At 41.0% G+C, this 13,661-nt stretch overlaps 1 protein-coding gene across 12 annotated transcripts in view; it reads left to right on the plus strand.

Annotated features, from left to right (window-relative positions):
- The window catches only part of Dgki (diacylglycerol kinase iota), a 441,978-nt gene that overhangs the window by 176,119 nt on the left and 252,198 nt on the right, over nt 1-13,661 (plus strand). For all 12 annotated transcript variants that reach the window (XM_019208591.2, XM_033764527.1, XM_033764526.1 and 9 more), the window contains 2 exons: nt 8,994-9,068; nt 10,403-10,459. The gene's annotated coding sequence lies outside the window, so the exon portion shown is untranslated. The remainder of the gene's footprint in view (nt 1-8,993; nt 9,069-10,402; nt 10,460-13,661) is intronic.

Below are 13,661 nucleotides of genomic sequence, written 5' to 3' on the forward strand. Positions count from 1 at the left end.
ATTTGAGTTCATTAGGCTGAAATCCCTTTGAATGCACTGTGACCAAGCAAGAGGAGGCAGAAGGAATTTCTGAGGAATACAGCCCTCCAGGCCCACTCAGTGAAGAGCTACACTAAATATCAAACCTGTGCTTTCTTTTCATTGCTATGACAGATATCTGAGTTAAATAACTTAAAGGAAAAAATACTTATTTTGGCTCATGATCTCAGAGGTTTTGATTCCTAGTCAGCTAGCCCCATTGTTTTAGGCTTTTGGTAAGGTAGAAACTCATGGCCTGGAAGGGTGTAGTGGAAGAAAGCTGCTATCTTTATGGCATCCAGGAAGCAGACTGAGAAAGGGAAACTGCCCCAGGAAAGGTATACTTTTCAAAGTCGCTTCACTAGAGGCCTACTTTCTCTTAACCATTTCCCCACCTCCTCATAGAATAGCTCATTCAGCTGTTAACTCATCAATGAGTTAACCCATTGATGAAGTTAGCACTTGAACTATCCAATCACCTGTCTTGGCCTCTTTTAATCCATTCAAATTGATGAGCAAGATTAATCATCAAAATACCATTCATCCATGTCTCTAAGTCCATCACTGTGTTAGTATCATTTCATTCAATTGTGTCAATTCATACAAATTTGTCAAGCCATTTGTCATACTTCTGCAGTATGTATTTATTTCATGACTCAATAACTATAACTGAATTTTATGTAGACATCTAAAAGTTGGCTGTGATGTGCAGTAGTTACTCAATTGAGTTCCAAGATAGTGACTTCTCCTAAGATTCATGTCTTATCTTTCTGTTGAAGCCCCTCAGAGAATCCTTATATGGTCACATACCACATAATGATGGTGATAGCTTATGCTAAATATGTCAGGAGATGATTTCAATATTGTGCAAAGGTCATAGTGTGGGCACACTACACAAAGATAGATAGTATAGCCTATTTCACCCCAAGGCTATATGGGACATCACAGCATATATATATGTGGTTCATTGTTGACCAAAATGTCACTCTGTGATCCATGAATGTGACTCACTTTTTTCTTACTACATAAAAGAATTAAATTCATGAGCATGTCACTATTAAGCCATTCTTAAAAAGTGTGATTAGTATAAGTTTTAATGTAAGTATAAATTATTGCAATGTAGACTTGTACCTCCGACCTGACTTACAAAGAATTCTGTGTTCTGATCATATTTTTTCATAGTGCTAATTTATGCTCAATCCATGATGAGATATCTTCCTTTATAATCAACTCTAGTTTGGGGTCAATATTATTTTAGCCACGTGGTGGTCCCTAACAAATTGTTTCCCAGGTGAACCCCATTTGGCTACTTCTCAGGAGGAAGAAAGGTTTTCATGTAACTTTCTAATTCTTATATTCAGCTCACAAAGTCCTCTGTTCTTTTTGCTTTAAGATATTTATTTCTCTTCAGATGAAAAATGTAAAATACACTGGCCTTTGGGGAAATATAACCTTTCTCATTTGTGTTTCCGCAATGCCTGGAAGGCACATTTTCCCTTCTCTGTTTGTCTTAAGCTGTGGAGTTGACCCTTCGGTGCATCAACTCAAGTGGTGTCCTGGCTTAGCTTTAAGATTTATGTGTGCATTGGAGGTTACTCAGGAGAGGTGTCTAGGAACACGAACACTTCACATGCTGAGTGCTTCTGAAAATGTGTTTTTTAGAACCGAACAAAACACACTGTAGTAAGAGCATATTAAATGGTGTTTATTGCAGTACTTAGAGGCAATTACAGCCACAACCCATAGGAGATTGGTGAATCTGCAGCCAGCCAGGCATATGCCTGCAGCAAAGCTAACAAAAGTGTAGGATTGAGGCCACCTTTGACGGTTGATTACTTTACTGAAAATCATAGGGCTGAGGGTGGGAAACTCATATTAATCTTAGTGGAGACATGTGCTCTTAGTCATTGCTATAGTTGGATCTGAGATGACCCCAGCCATGGGTGGTGGAAGGCCTGGTATTCTGATCATGGTGGGGTTGGGAGGCAAGGGAACTTTTAGAAGTTGGGGTCCACTAAGAATAAGTTAGGTCATTGACCTTGAAGGGGACTTTTGGGACCTGGGTCTCTTCGTGTCTCCTCTTTTTCCTTTCCTGCCACTATGAAATGAACAGATCTCCTGAGCCATGCACTAACACCAAGATGTACTGTGCCACTATAGCCCAAAGTAACAGGGACAGGTGACTATGGACTGAAACCTCTGGAGCCATGAGGCAAAATAAATCTTTTTCCCTTGTAAAGTCAATTACCTCACATATTTTGTCACAGTGGTAGCAAGGGAATAACATAGTTACTCTTGTATCTCTGCCTTTCTTTGTCATAATCTTATCACTCCAGTTCAAGTCTTACGATATGAATTATCACTGTGGTCTTTCAAGACTTATTCTCTTTCAGAAACAAAGCCAACGTCTCAACCCACAAGATTCCACACAATCTAGTTTGCTATTGTTGTCTGGCTTCATCCCTACCTAGGGCACTCCATTCCCAGATACTGGCACCCCAACTACTCTTAAAACATTTTGGCGTCCTAATGTCCCTGAGCTTCCTACTTGCTGATCCATAAGCCTGAAATGCTTTTACTCCAGTTATCTACACAGTGAACACCCTTGCTTGCCTTGGTTGTTGGTCAGAATGTGCCTCTTCAGTGCAGCTTTTTCAGGCCAACTTTCCTCTACTCCTGATGTCCTTATCTCCCATTCTTCCTTTAATTTTCTTGGTAGAACTTACTTTTACCAGTGCGTTATGTATATGCTTACCTGTTTTATTTATTATCTCTCACAAGAGAATATATGCTCTATGAGATGGAAAACAATTTACTGCTTTGTTTATTGCTGTGTGCCCAGTGCTGGGGACAGTACCTGCTGTGTAGTAAGTGCTCAGTATTTATTGGCTGACTGAATTAATAAATCACTCATTTCACTTTGCCTCATCTTCATTCCACTGCTTAGAGGTAGTGCTGCACACCGATACTGAACTAAATGGTTATTTTGGTCCCTTATTACCTGTTACATCAAAACTTTTCTTTCTTAGTCTACATTTAGGGCCTTTAAGAGCCCTGTTCCAGTGTGCTTCATGACACGATCTGCATCAGCTCACCTGCTTCTTCTGCTGGGGAAAGGTGGCTGTTTTCTAGCTGTTTTCACTCACTCCGCGAGTGTGATCTAAGTAAACCTCTTTTAGATTTTAACTAGAGTTCTTCTGCTGGGGAAAGGTGGCTTCACCAGTTCTAGCTGTTTTCACTCACTCCGCGAGTGTGATCTAAGTAAACCTCTTTTAGATTTTAACTAGACTGCAGATTCATGAGGAATAGCCATAACATAGACACCATGTTAACTCTACCCATTTAGGTAAGCCCTCAGCATCTATCAGGTGATCCGGGCAAACCCAGAGGACATCTTATTTGTGTTCCTAGAAACAGTTGTTCATCTGGAGTGACACACCACCTTACCTTTCCCCTGTTGTTTGGAGAGTTTAATCCTCAAACAGTATCAGGAGCCTCATCCCTGTTTCCTTTGAGGTTGTGCATTATGAGAACACCTGTGTTTTAATAGGGTTTTGATTTCCAGTGTCTCTGTAACTACTGCTTCTCTAGTTTGAGAGCATAAATGGGGGAGAAAGCCCTACTCTGCCAGCCCTTTCTCCTTTCTCCCTCACATCCGTCTTCCCAAAATGTTTGTGTCACGTGGTGTTCTTGGTGTTGCATTATAGCAGTGTTACAAAACATAGGAGAATCTCCACCTTTTCGAAACTGTAGTTTTTAGTTCTTAAGCCTCTTGGGAATAGTTGTGTTTTGCCAATTCTAATGCAGTCTTGTGACTTAGCTTCTAGCTTCCATACACAGTCAGTGTACCCACTCCTCACATCTGTGGGGCACATTGCATCCGGGATACCCAGTACACCTGCACACAAACAGACCTCCACACTGAACCACCAAACCTTGCATCCAAAAGCTCATGCAAATAGACACCTGTGGACCCAGAAACTGTGCCTGTGGCAGACATGCCAAAGCCAGTCTCAATTCCTTTGAAAAGAAGTATCACTGCTCACTAAAGAATGACATTTTGGATCTTCTTCTTGCTAGAATATCTTCTTCAAATATATACATTTTTTGAGGTTCTGGGGATTGAATATTGGGCTAAGTCAATCTGGGGATTGAATACCCCATGTGCATGCTAGGTAAGTGCTATATCACTAAACCATATCCCACCCCTTTTTAAAAAGTTTTATTTTGAGACAATTTCTCACTAAGTTGTCCAGGCTGGTCTTGATCTTATGATTCCCCTGCCTCAGTCCCCTGAGTAAGTTGAATTATAGACATGCATCATCATACCCAACAACTGTGTATATCTTTCTGGATTAAGTTCAAGAATTTGCTTTTTCTTAATTCCTTACTGACTTAACCTCTGCAATTTTACTCTCTAAATCCTGGCTTTTATTTTCTGAGCTGTTCCTTCAGCATTTGGCTCTGTGTGGCTCTCTTGTGTTAAAAGTCCTTTTTCTCAAGTTCCTGTTGTCTGCTCAGGTTGCCCAGGTCAGAAGCTTCTTGTTTTTATGTCCTACATAGCCTTCATATTGCCTTAAGCATGCAGTGATGATTGGAATGATCTGTTGGCTTAATTTCCATGAATTTGTTTGGAAAAGTCAGTGATTAACAGGTTGCTTTTGCCACGTGGGAAGTTCACGTACAGGACATCTCACACCATCACAGTTGCAGATAACCTACACATTGGTTCATGTGTGATGGCATTATGGGCATCAAGGAACATTTTGGTACACTCACTTGCAGCTGCTTTTGCTTTCAGATATCTCAAGGTACCTTGACCATTGTTTATTATCTATGTGTTGATGGTGGAGGGCTGCTGTGTGGGGACTCAGCTTTCCCCAGGTCCTTGTCTGTGTAGAGGACACTGTACAGACACATGGGTATTAATGAATGAAAACTGCCTCTCCAGCATGGGCCAGCACTACTCAGGCAGAGGACGGGGAGCCTCCACAACCAGGCCAGTCTGATGCAGGAGCACCGAGTTCCTCCTGGATCACAGAGTCCTCTGCACATGTGCATCTTTGTTCCTTGGTCAGAAAGCATGAGATCCTCTTGTCACAGACTTTGTGATCTCCTGAGGATCTCTCACAAGATGTGCTGAAACTTCAGTAGCCGCCCTTCTGATGTGTCTGAAATGTCCACAGATCTGTTGGGGGAAGAGGAGCCAACATGAGTGACAGGAGGCTGGATTTAGGCTCTGAAATCGTACGGATGGAACTTTAATGTCATTCCTCATTTTTTCAAATACCAATTTACAGATTGCATGCCAGGCTCCCCAGAGATGCAGGACTTGCCAAGTATGCTTGTCATTTCTTCTAATTAGGTTTTAAATAAATCAAAGACTCTTGTTTTCATTTACCTTGGATTATATAGCAACAATGTTCTTGTTTGTGTTGCCCGCAGAGGCAGTCCTCCTGGAAAGGGCACCAGATTCCTGACATTCTAAAGGCTCTGGAAATTTCCTCTCAGGTGCTTTACTAAGCATTTGCTCAGCCCCATGTGCAGGAGGGAAAGAGAGCAGCCTATCTGGGCTGCTGGCTCCTCCCTGCTCCCTTCCTCTGCAGTGCTGTGGCTGGACCCCTTGAAGTCTGAGGCTGGGGACTGAGACGTCATGGGGAGAGGAGGCTGTGGTGGCTGGAAGGTGAGCCTATGTGCTAGGCCAGTGCCTCGGCCCTCCCTCTTTCTGGAGTGCCTCTTGGACTCCTCCCGCTCAGGTATTGTCCTTGCTGCATAGGCCCTCTAGCCCATGCTCACTGAGGGCTCTTCCCCTGCAGGGATCTGTGGAAGCGCCAATTCCATCTGGAGTGAGATTTCCAGTCTACACTTCACTCTTTATTTGAGGGCAGGAGGAGAACTCTGGCCTCTAAGTGCTCCTGAGCCAGAAAACTAGGAAAAATTTGTCAGGCAGGCTCTGTTTCTGCTACCTTCTCCACTGCTGATGTCTAGTGATTAAGCCAGGGACAGTGGAGAAGGGCGAGTGGGCTCTAAGATTGCAGCTGGATGGCCCAGAGGTAGTACTGTAACTTGCCTTATTGGGAAGGGACAGCCAGTCTTGTGTTACCTGCTTCTAGGGATCAGACTTCAGACTGTGGGGGTGATCAAACACTTCGGTTATTTTGGGCAGCAGGAAGACTCTAATCTTTTCATAAATTACAGGCCTATGCAACTAGGTTGCCTAAGTCCCTAAAATATTCCTGCCCTGCCTTTCCTCTCCCTTCTCTCCTCTTCTCTCTCCTCCTCTTCCTCTTCCTGTTTCATCTCCCCTCCCTTCTTTTCATCTTTATTCTTCCTCTCCCTTCCTTCCTTCTCTCCTTTTCTCTTTCTATGAAACTCTAATAACTGCTCCCAGATATTCACTGCAACAGTATAAATCACATCTCTCTCCCTCAAAAGAATCAAATATAGTATTTTCAGTGCTACATATAAATTAGGAACCAGCAGATTAGAAGTGTGGCTGAGTGGGATGGGATTGAGTATAAAACCCATTATCAGCCAATTAGGTGCTGCCTACCTGTGCTTACCTCTCTGGTCCTTCTGTCCCTGCAGATGCCAGCCCCAGTGCCTCAGGCTGTGGCGATTTCACTTCTGTGCTTGTTAGGAGCTGCAGTTTGGTGAGCACTGCCTCTGGTGTCTGCATATGGGGATAACACAGAGCCAAGCACAGCCTCTTTATTCCTCTACCCTGCATAGTTGTGGATCACACCCACTTGAGGAAGTGCCAGTCATGTCTTTATTAGATCAGAGTGCGAGAGGATGTGATCAATATTAGTCCCACATTTTTACAAAAGTGATCTCCACAGACATTAATGGGTTTCTTTGAATATCAACACTGATGAAACCAGGGAATGCTTATTAAGGGCACTAAGGTGATTCTCCTTGATATTTAAAGTAACAAGTCCAAATAAACTCATTGATGAAAGCCAATTGATACATTTTGATACATCTGGGATACATGTAGTGTCCCAGATAATTCTTTTAAAAAATGTTATGTCTTTGTGCTCGATTCTATAACAACTGTGTCCTATTATGAAGAGTAATAACTAAACTTTGAATGATTTGTTAATGACTTTAACTTGCCATCTTTCATAGTGGATTACAAAATATTATTTAGGAAAAAGGAAATATTTCCCAGGGCTTAGAAGTTCTAGATCTTTGTATGTTGCATATTATATTTCCTGTATTTGGCTTTAATTTTCAAAATAAAAATTGTTGCATAACCAAGCACAAAACTACTATGTTTTGAGGAATTTCTGCCCAAAAGCTTATTATCCAGCCATTTCAAATAACTTTCACTCATTCAAACTTACTCATAAACCAAGAGGTCAACAGTAAAGACTTTGAGGCCATTGAAACAGTTCCCATCAGTTGAAGAACTAAAATCCATGTTCGTAATTATAATGGAAAAGACCTTAGGCCTTCATTCAGAACTTATTCGCTTAATTTTGCATGTTATTATAAACTTTAATGATCTGGTTTTCAGACTAAAAGCTGTACAGAAACTGTGATTTGGGAACCTGGAGAGAACAAAAGACAGGAGCAATGATTTGAAAGGAGCTTCAATCAGAAGGACAGGAACAGCAAAAGGACTGGTCTTTATAAATGCATTGTGCAGGGTTTATGAAGGAAAATTTAGATTCTGGTCTGTGTGTTCTGCCTTAAGAGGCATAGAAACTTGCAATGTATTTTAAGAGGGTCTTCTAAAATTTAGTATTATGTAATTAAAATTAGTTTATCACTTACAGCCCTTTATGTCATATGTTGTCATCATAGAACGTTGCATTTAATTATTCCCGATGAATGATGTGAGTATATTTGCACATCATCTCAGAAGGCTAAGAGATAACATGTCTTAACTCAGTGCCTTGCAAACTCATGTAGCCCATATCCCTTCTTCCAAAGAGATTTTGACTCAGGATTCTGGTAGGGAACACAAAGCACAGAGGAGCTGTTCCAGTTTCCGAGTGTTCATGGGCTCTGTGGGCATGCACAATCTTCCATGTTCTATCCCCAGACAGTTCTCAGAAGCCTCTGGAATCCCAGGGGCTTCACTGCATGCAGAGCACCATGGTGGGTACCAAGCCAGACAGAGGTGGGAGTTACTGGTAAGGAAAGATGCTTTTCAGGCACCAGTAAGCCCTAGCCCACACGTGACTATGCACCTTGGGTACCTTGCTTTGCTTGTGTTTAGTGAAATCTGCCAGGGCTGTTGCAGTAGGTGAGAAGTGAACTAGAATCAACTCCAGTTCCCTCAGCACCACTGTAACTCTGATGAGCAAGAAGACTCAACTACTCTATGTGTTTTCTGCAAGTGATGTCAAGGCAGTGATCCAACCAGTATATCTGTAGGAAACAGGAAAGCACCAGGACATGCCATTCATGACAATTTGCAGAGTAGAATTCTATTATTACTGCTGCTTCTATTACTACTTCCACTGTTGTTTCTTGTTCTAGTTGTGTGTGTTCCAACTCCCCTTGAAACGCAAACTCTCTGGCAGAAGAGAAGAGATGCTTGGTTTGAAAGCAGACCTAAATTAGGGTTGTTGGCATGTTAACTACTTGATTGAAGATGTAAAATATGTGAAAAAAGAGGACAGCAATGACTCCATTGTTATATCATAAAACTTAGAAGTATGGTAGCACAATAAGGAGCTTAGTTTATACTGTGTGCCCAGTATGTGGCAGCTCTGACTATTGCTATAGTCAGATGATCCCAGGCCACTGGAAGTTGTGTGGATATGGAACTAGTTGGTGAGCTGAGATGTTTGGTGAAGTTTGTCCCATTATTTAATGTTTAAAATGAAGTTTAACATTTGCTTAGTAATAGAACTAGTTGCAATGTTTGCTTTTTTTCTGTATGCTCCTTTTAATACCAGGGATGTCCTCAGAACAGAGTATTAACATTTCTTTCTTATATTTTTACTTGAACATTGTAGAAATCAGCTCTCAGGAGGAAGTGTGCAGTCTGTAAAATCGTGGTCCACACTGCCTGCATTGAGCAGCTAGAAAAGGTAAGAGAGCGCCACCTACTGCCATTTATATTCATTGCGAGTGTTTGGTCTTCAGTTACATTTGGGTGTCAGGTGTTAACTTCTATTTCCATCTTTTTGAAAACAATGACCTTTTAAAAACCTGGAAGCCACACATGATTACAAGATTAATAACTGAAAGATAATGTTTGCGAGTCATTCAGTCTGTTGTTTGCTAAAGTATTACTTGATATTTAATGTTGACTCTTGAATAAAATGATAAAAATGGAGGGAAGAGTGTGGTTTGCACTAATTCTCTTCCTATATAATCTCTGCTCTTGAACAAGATATTTCTTTAAGAAAACAATTCCATCAGCTGTGATCTTGAGATTGTCATTTACATATCCTTCTCTTTATGAGTTCATTTCTTCCTTAAGTGGCCTCAAGGGAGAGAGCAGAACCTGAAAGCAGCCCCTCATCTCTTCTGTAGATTCCTGTGCAGTGTCTGTGCTCGTGTAGCTCATATGAATGTGTGGCTGGGCTGGAAGTGACATCCTCATTGCCCCTGAAGACGCAGGTTCTGCGCAGTCCGTTTCTTTATTATTTAGGGCAAGGGCACGGCTCCACTACATAGTCTGCTGTTCTCTGTCTCACACTTCTTACTTCAGTTCCGCATATAATTCTCTGTTCACTGTCTAGGCTCTAGAGTGAACATATTGAAACATTTTAGTTTCATGACTGTTAGTTTAGTTTCCCACTTATGTGGTTTCGCTGACACAGTGCAGCCGTTGTTCACTGGTATCTTGTGACAGTGACTGCTCACATTTACCTTAGTGTTTTTTCATCTCAACCCCACTCACTCATCTCCCTCATTCTATATTTATTTCATTTTATCCAGCACTGAAGAAGATGCAAATTACCGATCAGGAGGTCTTCCTTTCTGTACGGCAGGGCTAATCTTTAATAGAGAATAATTTTGGATGATTTGAATAATTCTCACAATATTTAAAAGTTCTCAAATTTATATTTTCTTCTTTTAAAATCTGAAATCCAGCTGGATGGTTTCAGATGCCATGTATTTTTCTCTGATTCTTTCTTACTACAGTTTCTCTAAATGCCAGTCTAAGAGCATTAGTATTTACAGATACATTGATTTCATCACTAAGAATGAAGGGACTTGGATTTAGGCATGGGATCACTTGACATCTCTGCGGACTCTCTCATGTGATGATTTGGAAAGACTAAGAATAGAGTTAAACTTGGTTCCTTATTCTTTGGGAATAATAGCTCAATATTGTTTCCATGGATATTTTTGGTAATTTAATCTAGTCTGATGGTTACCCCTAATGTAATGTATTTTTCTTTTTACATGACAGATTAATTTCAGATGTAAACCAACATTTCGGGAAGGGGGCTCGAGATCACCAAGAGAAGTGAGTATTTCAGGACTCTTTCAGTTACCACCTTGCATTCCTGTGGATTCAGTGGGCTCATAGATATTCGCTGTTCACTGGGGATTAAGAATTGCATTCTGTGTTCCTCTGTTCCGAATCAGTTTCTTGTTGAGATATCAGTCAATACAATCCCCCACTGTCTGCAGTGTGTGCACATGGCATTCTATTCTGCTCATGGAATAACTGTGTTGAAAGCCAAGTTCTTACTGAATGAATCAAACAGTGAGGGAGGAGTAGAAGGAAGGGGTAAGGAAACAATAGCCTTTTATTGTATTTTGGCTAATTTGCATTCCAATTTCTCACTTTGGAGTGGGTATCAACTATTCAGGAAGCATTGTAGTTACTATTTATTCATATGAATGCTAGAGTTGGACTGTCCTCTCTCAAAGCCAGTCCTGATGCTATGTAACCTTGGATATCTCATCTAATATCTCCAAGTAACAGAGTTTTCATGTGTTAAATAAATAAATAGAATTACCTTCAATAATCAATCATTGACCTTATAGTCTGTTATGAAGATAAACAAGTTGGTAGGAAACTAGAATTTGAAGTAGTTGGTGTCATTTTGGCAGTAGCAGATGGTACAGGGGAGGAGATGACTCTTAAACGTGTTTGTTTGTTTAGGTTTTCTTTAGAGGAGACACCAAACACAATTGCAGGGAGATGTTAGAGAAGGTGAGAATGGTTCTCAGCCCTCCTGCATTATTCTCTGGAGTCTAGCTCTAGGCCAGAATTGCACTCTACAGTCAGGAAGACAAGAGCCTACCACAGAAGAACTCAGCCTTGTTAGAGTATATTTTCCCTCCCTGGATGTTTCCCACTGTCCCACATATTATGATCTTATATAGAGTGCTCCTTAGGAGAAAGTGTGGTAAGGAGCTTTTGATTAGTGTACTTTCTCCACTCCCTTTATGTTCCTAGTGAAATTGAGTTCCAGTTCCACCTACAGATTTACCTTTGGAAAACATTCCAGGTAGTGTATGCCTCAAGGAGAAAGGGGTCTAAGTAGCCCTAAACAGAAGTGAAGGAGCAAAGAGGCAGGAGTGAGTGATCCTGGTGAGAAAGAGTGTGACCTATGAGGTGAGCGAGTGCTAGACCTTGATGGTCCTCAGGAGCCATGCTGCAGTAGGGTGTTTTATCATCGGGGAAGTTGGGAAGGGGGCATTTAACTATTTTCAGCAGAATATACTCTGCTGAATGTAATGTCGAGGGAATACCCTGTGGTTCTGGAGTAGTACTGCTGGAGGCATGGAGACAGCTGAGAAAGCATTGTGAGTTATCTAGGCAAGCAAGAATGGTGACTTGAACCGAGAGTAACATGGGTGGCAGAAAAACGAGTTTGAAGCAAACAAAACTGACAAGGTGTAGTAATTGATGGGATTTGGGGATAGGAAGCTGTGAAGGAGAAGGTCCCAGAGTAAAACAACTTTCTGCCTTGGAGAATGTATTCCATGTTGGAAAAGGAGTTTATTTGGGCATGTGATGAGGAAGTAATGAGTTCAGTTGCAGAACTATCAGGTTTGAGATGGCCTGTGGCCCCTACTTAAAGATGTGCAGTAGAAAGTGGGGTGGGAATATGAGTTTGCAGGCTATCAGGAATTAGGAGCTACAGTTCATACATTCGCTAATTTTCGGCACATGTAGGCAGTAACTAAAGGTGTGAGATACCTGAGTGTGTAGAATAGGAATAGGAGATGTCTGAGTACAGAAAAAAACCACACAAATTTTACATATAGTCAGTAATAGGCTTGGGGCAGTGGTGCAGCCATGTGTTCTCAGCTACTCAGGAGGCCGAGGCGGGACTTTGAGTCCAAGAGTTTCAGGCCAGCCTGTGCAATATGCAAGATCTTGATTAAAATAAATAAAAAATTTTAAAAGCCACTGTGAAAAAGTGATGTAATCATTACTGATGAAGTCCAGAGGATTGAGAGAAAACAGAAGGAAAGACTCTTACCCCATCCGTTGTCTTCTCCTGGTGTTCGTGGTTATGACCACCTCGCAGGTGTTCCCAGTGCACTTGGGGCATGGCCACAAGATCACTCAGTGGTAGCTCAGAAGAAAGATGCATTCAGGAAAAGAGAGGGGATAGTGTTGTGTTCTTATGATGGACTTTATGGGTTTTTAGCCAAGAAGTTCCTCTCTACCTTTAGCTCCTTATCCTTCAATCTCAATTCCCTTCCTCTCTCTGGAGAGAGATAGATAACTAAATCGGGGTGTTGTTCCTTTAGATGCTTTGCTTCTCTTCCTGAAACTAGTCCTTTCATCTGGATTATCAAGATCTTCCATTGTCTTCTTACTAACAACTTGGTATTCTTTTTCTATGTTTTCAAACACTCCCCACCCCCATCTAGATTATATTCATCAGCATAAACATGCTGTAATAGTTTCTATCTTAAAAAAATAAACTGTGCTTAACCATTGCTCAGATTCTCAGTTTTGTGTTCACTGCCAGACTTCCAGGAAATGTTGTTGATTTAAATTATTTTTAGCATGTTATCTTCTAGTCCTTCTAACCTGTTTTGAGTTGGTCTTTACTCATTCACTAAAATTGCTAGTTTAGCGTTACAGGTGATCTTGCTCATGCCAAACCCATCAGATATCTTTCTCTTCTTAATTTCAGAAATATTCAAAATATAGCATTCCATTTTTTTTTGAAATACCCTCCTCTCTTGACTTGCAGCATCATTCTCTCCTACTTTTCCTCTTCATTGTAGGCCCTTCTGCTTGCTGTCACGGCTTATCCCCCAACCTCTAAATAACCTGCTGGGCTTGGTGCTTGTGTATGTTGTTTTCTTTGTGCATTCTTGTTCAAAGAGCTAACATCTTGACTTTACATTTCCAGCTTACATTTCTTGAAGTTCCATTTGACACTTCCTTTGAATGTATCATAGCCACCTCAAAATACATAAAAAAATGAAACCCTATCACCATAAAACTACTTTATCCCACGCTTTTGCACCTCATAAAAAATGAGATCAATTGGAACAGCTGAGAGTCATACTGATTTTTGCTGTCTTGTTCTCTACACCTCCACTGCATTCATCAGTCCTGTCAATTTTATTTATGAAATGTTTTTCATAATTCATCCATTTATCTGTTTCTAATGTCAGCAACTTAAAATATGGCACTATGATTTTTCACCTTTGACCACTGCAGCAGCTTCTACATGATTTTTCAGTTT

This window comes from Fukomys damarensis, unplaced genomic scaffold, assembly GCF_012274545.1.
Source record: "Fukomys damarensis isolate Sample0158 unplaced genomic scaffold, DMR_v1.0_HiC HiC_scaffold_16, whole genome shotgun sequence".
Taxonomy (NCBI): Eukaryota; Metazoa; Chordata; class Mammalia; order Rodentia; family Bathyergidae; genus Fukomys; species Fukomys damarensis.